The following is a 12,093-nucleotide window of genomic DNA, read 5'->3' as shown; positions in this document are numbered from 1 at the left end:
CTCAATCTGAAACTCGACTTGGCGATGAGGCGGTAAACCGGGTAAATCTTTAGGAAACACCTGAGGAAAGTCACGTACAACTGGAATATCCTCCAGCTTCTTTTCCTTTGCTGATGCGTCAGTGACAAGTGCCAGAATTGCAGTGTGCCCCTTTCGTAAACATTTCTGCGCCTTTAAGAAGGAGATGATGCCAACCACGGCACCACTCTTGTCGCCTTGCACTTCGAGAGGTTCCTGACTAGAGCGAGGAATACGAATAACTTTTTCCTTGCATAAGATCTCTGCGCGATGTTGGGATAACCAATCCATACCGATGACGACGTCGAAACTACCCATAACTATAGGAATAAGGTCGATGGAGAAAGTCTGACCCGCTAGAACGATGTTACAACCCTTGACTACATGTGCAGCTTCTACACTTTTACCATTTGCTAGTTCTACGACATGTTTGGTGTTTAGGGGTGTTGGGGTACGTTTTAACAATTTACTCATTTTCAAGGACACATAACTGGTATCAGCACCCGAATCAAATAAGACAGTAACATAGATATCGTCGAGAAGAAACTTACCCATAACGACATTGGGATCATTCACTGCGTCACCCCGACCTAGCACAAAAGCACGACCCCGAGCTTCGTTGCCATTGTTGTTGTTGTTTCCCCCATTGTTGTTGTTATTGTTCCCGTTGCCCTGATTGTTGTTGTTGCGATTCTGGTTCTGGTTCAGTTGAGGGCAATCACGTTTGTAGTGGCCTTCAGCCCCACACTGGAAACATCCCCGGTTTCCACGCTGTGGCTGCTGGTGCTGGTTCTGTGGAGCTGGCGGTGGGTGTTGCTGGTTCTGATTTGCTGGCCGAGAGCTTCTACAATCCTTTGCCTCATGACCCATCTTGAGGCATCTTTGACAACGTTCCCTGCGACATCTTCCGCTGTGGTGTCTATTGCACTTATTACACAGTGGGTGAATCCCCGATATCCACCCTGCCCCTGACTGCCAGATGATTGCTGACTCGGATTCTGGTAGTCATTTGTCTTGCGCTGCTGAGACTGAACAGAAACCGATCCCTTGCTGGAATCCCCATCCCACTTTCTTTTGTTCTCGCTGGGTGTGGCAGAAGTAGTAGCTGGAGTAGTAGTAGCAGTAGTGGTAGCACTGATGCGTTTTGGCAGTCTATTCTGTTCCACTGCCTGATCTGTGATGCGATGAGCGAGGCGTTGTATAGCCTGGATGTTGTCAAGATTGGCCGATGTTACGTGGCTCTGGATTTCTGGCGCCAAACCCTTGAGGTACAACTCGATGCGTTTGTATGGAGGGTCCACCATAGTTGGACACAGAACAGCCAGCTCGTTCGACCTCTTAGTATAAGCTTCAATCTCTGACCCAACCATTTTCAAGTGATACAGTTCATCTTCCAGCTTGTGAATGTCTTCACGAGTGCAGTATTCCCTTTTGATCAATTCCTTGAAATCATTCCAAGGGGTGGCGTTAGCAGCTGCCAACCCTAGGATCTGTACTTGCGCGTTCCACCAAGTCAACGCGATTCCTTCCAAAGTGCCAGTGGCGTACTTGACCCTGCGAGCCTCAGGGCATTCACACATTTCGAACACAGATTCTAGCTTCTCGAACCAATGGAGGAGTCCCACTGCCCCCTCGGTGCCACTGAATGAGCTCGGACGACAGTCCATGAAGTTCTTGAAAGTGCAGACAGGCTGCTGCGCGTGTTGACCTATTGTGTACGAATAGGACAAAGTTAAATACGAGAGTTAATGTAGGATCTAAAGATCCTAGTGTGTCTATACTGCAGGGTGTACTACCTGCTTGAGCAGCTGCAAGTGCCGCAGCAACTTGAGCTTGAACGAGAGCCTCTAGCTGGGCTTGAGTCATGTTAATTCGTCCGGCCATTGATCTTCACATCAAAGGCAACATAAGTGAGAAAGGTTCGCGAATAGTGCGATGACAGAAGAGTGTAAGCACATAGGTGTTCTCAAGCAATAACAAGTAGTGAGCAAAGTAATGTAAGCATACTACGAGCAAAGTTCTATGCAATTCTAGCATGTAGGCAATAAACATAAACCTTATTACCTAGGATGTCGAGTCTTGCACGTGGAGCGAAGCGTCGTTGTGGATCGTTGAGAGCACTGTTCTGGTTATAGTCTGGTTTTAATAAAAACGTTTTCCCATATTAAAACCAAGTTCTCTATAACCAATGGCTCTGATACCAATCTGTCACACCCCCAAAATCCACACGCGGAGTATCACCGCTTGGGAGCGTGACTGACCAGGATCAAGCCACCAATCATATCGAACATGTAATTAATATCAAGTATAATAAATGTAAAACAATCATTCAATACGATAGGTGTTCAAAACATAATCATAGTTTCAAAGTATAGCGGAAGCATAAGTATGAAAACCCAATGTGTAACATAAGTTCAAATGTTTAAATGTTTTAACATGGCATCCACGATCCATGCTCCACAACGACCATGCTCCTTCATGTGCAAGCCCCATGTATCTAACGACCTGCAAGGCATGTAACAGAGGATCAACAACTAGTTGAGCGAGTTCACAGTTAACAGTTCAGTAATAGTATAGTGTGAGTAGTAGTATGTTCGTTCGTTATGTCATGTATCGTATTAGTTTTCATCGCGGCCTCCCAGGCAGGTATGCGAAGATATTAGGGGTTGTTCATCCCAAGTATTCTAGACTAGGTTTACCTGTATCGCGGCCTACCAGGCAGGTGTGCGAAGATTAGCAAATTCAGTTCGCGGCCTTCCAAAGGCAGGTGTGCGAAGTCAGTCATAATATCGCGGCCAACCCTTGGCAGGTGTGCGAAGATCAGTTCAATAAGTGTTACTAGTCTAGTCGTATCCTTATCGTTAAGTTCTATCAACTGAGTATGTACAATAAAGTAATCCAATCCCATTCCCACCCTGGGAACCCCATGCCTTGGCTGTGTGAACTCACCTTGGTTTGCTCGGTATGTTATTGCTTCTAGGGTTTATTAATCTCTAAGTCCGTTACACACGACCTAGGATATATTGCACATGATTCATTCAGTTAGGGTTTACAATCCTCGATATTCAAGCAACGGTGTGTTGTGTGCTTATCGTGTATAGAATGATATCACATAGACTACTTCATACATGCAAGATCATACAGTTGCATTCAGCATCATACAATTATATATATAAAGAATCATTCACCACGTAAACAGTTAATCGTATTCTCGTAATTCATGCGTCATGTCTTTGTTTACACCGTTTAGTCTAACGTGGATGTTAACCTAATTGCCATTGTTACATCCTTAGTACATTTAGCAACGTTAATAATTTCACAAGTTTAACGGAGTCAAAGCTTAACAGAATTAACATTATTTAACATGCAGCTCGTTGTTTCAAATTAATCATTACACAACATCAGACAGGGCCTTGCCCTTTGCAAAAACTCAGACAAAGGTGTGGGGGGGGTTTCCCCTGTTCAAAGGTCGGACCACTCATAAGTTTATAAACTCGGACCTAAGGAAACTCTTTCACAAGGTCGGACTAGGGTGGAGCTCAAGAAAACTCGGACCACATGAGGATCCAAACTCGGACCTTCTTCCCTTGTTAAGAAACTCGGACATGTAAACAAGCAAAAAGGTCGGACCATGGGGTGTAGGGGTTTAAAGTCGGCCAAGGGAAAGTGGGCAAGAAACTCGGACAAGAGTTTCTTTGTTGAAACTCGGACCAGTCTTAGCAATAAACTTCGGACAAGAGTTTCTTTGATGAAACTCGGACCAATCTAAAAGGGGGGAGGGGTTCTAAAACTCGGGCCACATAAAAGAAATAAAGGATCGGACTACAGTCCATTTTGAAGCTCGGACATACATCCTTCCATAAACTCGGATCTCATGACTTTCACAAAGCTCGGACCTCATTAAACGTATAGAAACTCAGACAAACATTTCATCATACGATATTTGTAATTGAAACAGTTACGTTTTCCTGCGATCAATAGCTTCATTCATCATTCTAAAAACCCTAGTTTCATTCACTTAGACGGCAGGAACATAATCAATTGATCAATTGCTTAACAACAATAATCACTACAAGAACAATCTAACAATCATGTAGCTAATCATCATCATCATCATCATATTCACAATTATCCAGAATCAAATCAAAATCACAGGATACTTATATGAAGAATTAGGGTTTTCACCAAGAAATACAAGAATCAAGAATTAATAGTAATCAAGCCAATCAATAAACATAAGTCATTTACCTTGTGTTGATTCTAGAGAAAATGTAGAAACAAAAGTGATGAATGTCTTGCCAATGATTTGGTGATGATTGCTAGAGAATGTGAACTACGTGTTTTGGTTTCTTGTGAAAATGATTAGAGAATGATTAGTGAAAGAGGTTAGGGTTAAGTATGGTTTAATTTTCACTAATTACTTTATACACCCTTAATTACTTTATTTTACACAATTACACCATCTCATAACAATTCCACAATTTCGCCACCAAGTTCACATATTTGACAAGTCTTTCACCATTAACACATAACCATGCATAATCACACAATACACTTCATTGTATCAAAACGTTATATTGAATTAAACACTAAACAACACATAAACGTGCAATAAATGCGAAATAAGAATCTTGGAAATTCAAGTTGTCACAGAACAAGAGGAATCTTTTCAAACTCTCAAGGACATGCTTTTAATGCTCCTATCCTCGCGCTTCCTGATGGTAACGATGACTTCGTCGTGTACTGCGATGCTTCAAACCTTGGTCTTGGTTGTGTCCTTATGCAACGCGACAAGGTTATCGCTTACGCATCTAGACAACTAAAAATACATGAGAAAAACTACACTACTCACGACCTTGAACTTGGCGCAGTTGTTTTTACGTTGAAGATTTGGCGACACTACCTTTATGGTACTGAGTGTGTGGTCTTCACCGACCATAAGAGCCATCAACATATCTTCAACCAAAAAGAACTGAACATGCGTCAACGTCGTTGAGTGGAGTTATTAAACGACTACGACTGCAAAATTCGCTACCATCCAGGCAAAGCGAATGTAGTAGCTGACGCTCTTAGTGGTAAAACTCATGCGAAGAGTGTTCGTTGTCTCCAACTCGTGTACGATCTTCAAAGCCGCATTCTTGAAGCCCAATATGCCTCTGTTAACGAGGGTAGTCTCTCTGTCGAGATACGAGGCGCTGTTGAAGAAGATCTTAATGAATCTGTTCATTAATGTTGGCTGTATATTAATTTTGTAAGCTGCACTTTCCATAAGCCACATGCTCATGAATATGTTCACTTTTGTGATACCATGCATCAGAACCGTTAATTATGGTTTCGGTTCCGTAAACTCCAAGTCCACTTCGCTGTTTCTTCTTGTTGTCTGCGCTGCCTACCTAAAAAAAAAGAATAATCATGACTTGATTTTTAGTATTAAAATAATAATCATCACTTGTCTGCCAATAATGAGATGATATTCCATTAATTAACCCCATGTGATGTCTTTTAATTCCTCAATGTCTGCATGATGATGATGATTTGATATATTGTCTGCCAATAATCGATTTTCAATGTTAGGTGAGTGAATGGTTGCCAATATGTATGACATCTTAGAATCATTGATGTTGATAGAATTAAATGCCCTCTATCTTTTCTTGTGCTTCTCAACATGGCAGCTCCCAAGTCAGCGTAAATGATTAAGGGTTTGACCCATTCTCTTAATTCTTTTCCGCTGATATGTTATATATGCTACCTCTCTCAAACCATAAGCCCCATCTCTAATCCATAACGCATCTGAACATTTCCAATGGCTGCATTCATCAATCTTACATGTTCCACTTTATCTTTAAACCCCGTAACTTCACCACATTACGCGTTTTACCTGCAAACATACAAACACTAGCAATAAGCATATTCCAATCATATTATCATATAAAACCGAATAAAACATGTAAGATAAGCACTTTAACATCCATGTCTTACACTCTCCATCACATCCCCACACTTACCTTTGATTGTCCTCAAGCAAACCGATACGGAATTACTCACCATAGTAACAATACCTCTGAACCGCTAAACCAATGCAACAGTTTAAGTCCCAAGTCATACCCATTCCATAGACTGACACAATCAAGATTGACAGTCCGACAAGCGATCGATGCAATTTATAAAACTTAAGACTTGTCTATTCAAAACTAACATGCTTATGATTGTAACACATGCTACACGCCACCCACAATAAACTCTCCTCTTGGTTTATTATCTGAACTAGCGTGTAATGTGCTAGTATGTATTACACTCAAAACCAAACATGAAATCCTGTAATCATATGCTTGAATGACAATCATACCTCCATTGTATCATATAACATAGCACGCATCAAAAGGACTTTCGGTTTTGGGCTTAGGCTAAAGGTAGGAAATTTTTGGCTTATATTTATATTTTTTTATGTGGCGACAAACAAACGACCAAACCGTGACAACTTTATTTGCAAACATAACAACTAACAAACACTTTTGGGTTGGTTTCTACCCAAGAACATAGACAATATTCACAAAACTTCTATTTTTGCTCTTTTTCTTTTCTATATTTTTTTTCTTTTCTTTGTTTTCTCTTTTTTTATTCAAAACTTGTCATTCACGGTTGGTATCAACACAGCTCACATTAGGTGGACAAACGAACGGTAAATAGGCTTAACAGGGCTACTAAGGGTGATAATTAGGTAAACATAAAACAAACATAACGGGTGTATGGTATATCCTAATGCCTTTATCATTTACATGCACATATCAAACCACAGTCTCAGCATGTATCAAATCATACAAGTTCTAACACAGAATAACATGTGGCCTACTCTCATCAAATGAATTCAATATGTAAATCATTCTATCATTCTACAGGCTCAAAATTCTCACCAAGAAAGGGTAAAAAGGCTGCCGACACGTAGCATATGCAATCTAAAGCAAGTTACCCCTAAATAGACATCTCTTTTTAATACTTTTATCCTAAAAACACACATCAGACCTACTCTCATGAAACTTAAAGGAACGACCATGACAAGGGACTACATTAGTTTACCACCGGTAAGGAACCCATTAGTGATTTAAACATTCGGTTTTCATATCCATTTAGTTCACTTAAGGCGATGAAATTCTCTAAAATTTTCAAATTTTCAGTTTTCATCGTTTTCAATCACTTTCAACCTCTTTCAAGCCTTTGTCCCAAACCTTCCCTTCACAGGTTTCCATATCCCCACACTTGGGCGACATTGTCCCCAATGTATCATGCCTTTTTAAAACAAAACTCGGGAATACCAAATAACATACCTCATGAGCGACCGTTCCTAACACAATTAGCAAAAACACATTCCCTAAACACAACATAGTTTAACACCACCAAGAACACGAATAAATATGCAATAATAAAAGTGGAACAGACTCCCCTTATTTAAAGCGTAGAATCCTCATGCGTCATGTTCCACCACCACCGTATAGCATTTCATTCACGGTCGTGTCCAACAAGTACTTGGGTTAATCTCTACAATTAGTGTGCAAATCATCTACGTCCAAATAGAGATTGAGTATGGACAGTTTTGACTGAACTCTAATTCGTGCATTGTCCGCCAATGCAGTAGAATGTATTGGGGTTTCATCAAACATTCCCACACTTGGACCATCGCATCCGAAGAGATTAATAACCTGATAACCTGCAAAAGTACTCACGCAAAAACAAAACAAATATACACTACTCTACATCCTCGGTCTGCCTCCCGAGAGCGCTAAGTTTATAGGTCTTCAGCCAGACCATACCTAATATACTCTCATGGTGGTCGAGTGGGATGCTTGCGTCCTATGGCCTCTAAGTATGTACCCCACCAATGCTCTAGTAAGTCGTCCACTGTCTTCCACATTGGGCCGAATAACTTTAACCTCCGTTTTGCATTATCACATTCAGGTGGTTTCTTTTTCTTCTTCCCTCGTGGCTTCCTTTTTCTATCTTGAACTCCTCATGAGCCACTCTTTCCTTTTTCCTTACTTCTTTGCTCCCTGCCACTTCAAACCTGTAAACCAAAAAACACTCATGTTTTGTTTGAATCTCCTTTGCAGGAGATACATTTTCTTCACCACTTTCAGCTTTTGAGTGTGCACCTGAAAATAAGAGGATTACTGACATTTGAAAACACATTTAACCGCAACTCACGATCACCAAACTTCATACTAACCCTTCCATCAACACAGTTGATAATTGCATGAGCAGTCGCTAAGAACGGTCTACCCAGAATGACCGGAGGTTGCGTGTTCTTTGAACTTGTGGTACAATTAAGCACTAAGAAGTCAACAGGGTAGTAACACTCTTCTACCTTCACGATTACATCTCTTACAATCCCCCTCGGACATATGGGATTCTGATCAGCCAACACCACGATGGTGTTGATTTTTTATCAGCCAACACCACGGTGGTGTTGATTTTTTGTAGCGGACCAAAATCATATTGGTCATACAAACTCCCTGGTAGAATACTAACACATGCTCCAAGATCTAACAGTGCCCTTTCTATTTTAAGTTCACCCACTTGTACTGAAATAATGAGTGCTCCTGGATCTTGGAGTTTCGGGGGAAGGGTACTCAACAAAACGGCATTCACATTTGCAGTCAAATCAACTTTTTTAGGAAACTTGTGAAGCCGTTTTTGGGTACTTAACTCTTTCAAACACTCAACATGATCGGGACTCTCTTTAGTCACATCGAGTAAGGGTAGATTAATTCTAGGTTGTTCAAAACTTTCCCACTTTTCATCCCTTGGTGGGTCTCGATCATGTTGAGAGTCCGATCCATTACCAACATCTTCCACCACATCCTCAACTAATTGTGATGGTGGAGCTATTTCAACGTTACCAGTTTCAAAAGTTGGGAGAACACTTACGGCATTGGTGTCACATTTATTCCATTATTCGAGCTAGATGACTAATGTGCTGGATTAACTGTGGTAGTGCTTGGTAACTTACCTGGATCTCTTCTCAGCTGAGCAGGTCTTCTGCTAGCTGCCCCAACTGCTTCTGTATTGCTTCAGAATTTTTGTCTCGAACTTCGTTATCCTTCTGGATGTCCTTCATGAAGTTCATAATAGCATCCAATTTGTTATCACTCGTTCCACTGCTAGAACTTGAGAAGTTCCCTTGCTGATTACCCTGATTAAACTAGCCCTGATTTTGGTAATTTCCTTGTGAATAATTACCTTGACGGCTCTGATACTGCTGGCCTCCATGCATGGGTACCTGAAAATTAGGGTTTATTTGATTAGCAGAATTACCGTAACTAAAATTAGGGTGGTTTCACAAACCTGGATGATATGTATTCGATTTCATATCATATTGCTTTCGTTCACCGTACAATTGATTCACTTCTTCAGTCTAACCACCCAACACAGTACACTCTCCGATTTAATGCCCTAACTCTCCACACACTCAGTACATACCGCAAACGTATTGGCGGTTTTAACTTCGCCCCCTTTTCCGAGATTCATCTGGGCTACCTGACGTTCGAGAAGTAGATTTTGATGCCTCAACTTCTCAACCCGTTCCTCAGCTTGATAATCGACTGACTTCGCTAAACTCCATCTTGCCCTCCTGCTAGATTGTGTCTGTCTCTTAGAAGTGGCACTTTGCCTCTCCAAGTATGTCCAATCTGTCGCCTCGGTGTTTGTGAGAAACGTACCATTACTGATGGCGATAAGATCTCTTACATCATCGGGGAGTAGCCCATCATAGAACGCCTTGATTAGCTCCCACGTCTGAATGCCATGATGTGGACATTTTCATAACAACTCCTTGAACCGCCTGAAAGCTTCATGAAATGTCTCCCCTGAATGCTGTTGAAAAGCTCTGATTGCTTCCCGAGCTTCACTGGTTCTGTTCATAGTATAATACTCCTCCACTATCTTGCCTTGTCTTTCAGGGTAAATTGAAACAACCTTAGCTTCATATCATCCTTTGTAAACCCTGACCCTCCAATAGTCTGGAAAATTGAATCAAAACTTGCAATATGCAAGTACGGTTCTTCGGTTCTTTTGCCATAGAATTTCGGTAGATGTCCCACGTATTGAGGCCTCACCTCGAAGGGTCGATTATTGTTTCCCACCGATGTAACTATAGCTGATGAGTTTGGTACCACAACGGGTCGACAATGACCTTCAACGCCTTGAATTGGTGCCCCTTGAATGACTTATGGGAAACCATCCATAAATTGTATGTGCTCGCCCCTAAACCGATTATTAGCTCTTTAATTTCCTGCATTAACCTGCGGGACTCCATTATGAACTTGATTTTGTAGAATCGGTTGTGGGATGTGATGTCTTTAATTGACCTGTTGTTGTACCGGATAGCCTTGATTAAGAATATACCCCTCGTCGTATCTGTAATTCGCGTACCTTCAGCCATACTGGTTTTGATAATCATCATCCTCCCAACCAGATTCCCAAGTATGAACACTGTCTTCTCTGTATCGGGAACCCTCATCATACCCGTGTTGATGCTGTGGTTGATTAAGGCGAACAATTTCCCCTGTCGGAGATTAAGATTTCCAGGTTGGTTTTGTGGGCCTGGGTTGAATTGTGGAAATGGTTGTGGTGGTGGTTGATTCTGGTTTTGGTTATTGGGCTGGTTTTGATTTTGATGTTGGTTTTGAGGAATTGGTGGATCTAGAATGGGTGGGATTGGTTCGTATTGAGCTTGGTTTTGTGGCTCTTGGCCAGCCATCTCATGAGCTGCTTGTTCAAGGTCTTGAGCAACTGTTGACGACTGAGCTCTAGCTTTCATTGCTGAACGTAGAAGAATGAGATTCTGTTGAGCAGTCTTTTCGATTTCTGGATCAAATAAGAGCGGTGATGATTTCTTTGAAACCCTGGTATGCATGCAACACGAGAATCACCTGCACACAGACAAACAAGAAACCAGACGTAATACGGAACAAAACAATTAAAAGACAAACAAAAGGAAATATTTTTGGATTTTCGGGTTTTTCTAATTTTTAGGTTTTTTGAATTTTTAAGAAAACAACTAAACTAAGCGCACCGATTCCCCTGCAACGACGCCATTTTGATCGATGTCGTAAGGTCGGTCAAAAATATAAGTAAGGTGTCTTATTCACCTTTTACTAGTAAAGGGTAAGTAGGGTGTCGAATCCACGGGGAATCAGTGGAAAGTATGAAAGCTCGTTGTTTTAATTATCATCTATTTCTAACTAATTGCTTTTTGCAGTTTGTGAGAGTAATTATGAAAACGAATGTGAAAATGTGTTTGTAAACAATAATGAGAAAAGGACCAATCTCTGGGTTTTCAGATTATGCAGAAAATCAGGTTACTTGGTTACTACCAGCTGGAAATCACATAGACATGATTTGAAAACTTGTTTTGATAAATAATTAACGAATAATATATTTGATTGCAATGATCCATGATCGAAACCGAAAGATTGATGCAAATGAATAGTAAGTCAGTTAATTACCAATTTCTAATTTCACAAACATTAACCAGTTCAATGATTAGAGGTTTAAAACAATGACAACCAAGTATTTAATCCAGATCATTGGTGAACAAACCAAATAATTGATGAACAAGAATGGTTACGATAATCAAATATTGTTTAATCGAAACAAGAACAACAGGAACGACTAACTGAATGTTTAACCGAATCCTAATCCACAAAATCGTAACAATACGCAACCCAATGTTTAAACACAAACCCTATTCCCGGAGACGGTCACGGGACCGACTAGCCGCTCATGTTACACGAACAATCTTCGATAGCTTAATATGAAGTTGAAGGCATGATTGATTCGGTAAGTGAAGTTGGAATTATGATGACGAATAATGATCTTGAGTGATGAGTTTTTAGAGCCAAAGTTGTCTTGATTGCTGCCCCAATCGTGATACGTTGCTACCAATTGTCGAGGATCAAGAAGTATGGCGGCTAATAAAAAATTGTGATGAAGCCAGTCCCCCCAAAAATTATATATCGCTGCCAACATTCGTGAATAATGAGGTGTTGGGCCGTGAGTTAGGAGCCCAAAGTTAATTAATGT

General features: G+C 40.8%; 1 non-coding gene across 1 annotated transcript; it reads left to right on the top strand.

Moving 5' to 3' along the window:
* Positions 1 to 9,808: 9,808 nt before the first annotated feature.
* Positions 9,809 to 9,914, top strand: LOC118489822. The gene has a single exon (XR_004887835.1). It is a non-coding gene; the product is annotated as a small nucleolar RNA R71 (small nucleolar RNA).
* Positions 9,915 to 12,093: the final 2,179 nt, after the last annotated feature.

This window comes from Helianthus annuus, chromosome 2 (genome assembly GCF_002127325.2).
Source record: "Helianthus annuus cultivar XRQ/B chromosome 2, HanXRQr2.0-SUNRISE, whole genome shotgun sequence".
Taxonomy (NCBI): domain Eukaryota; kingdom Viridiplantae; phylum Streptophyta; class Magnoliopsida; order Asterales; family Asteraceae; genus Helianthus; species Helianthus annuus.
The sequence above is the reverse complement of the archived record's forward strand: the minus strand, read 5'-3'. Positions and strand labels throughout refer to the sequence as shown.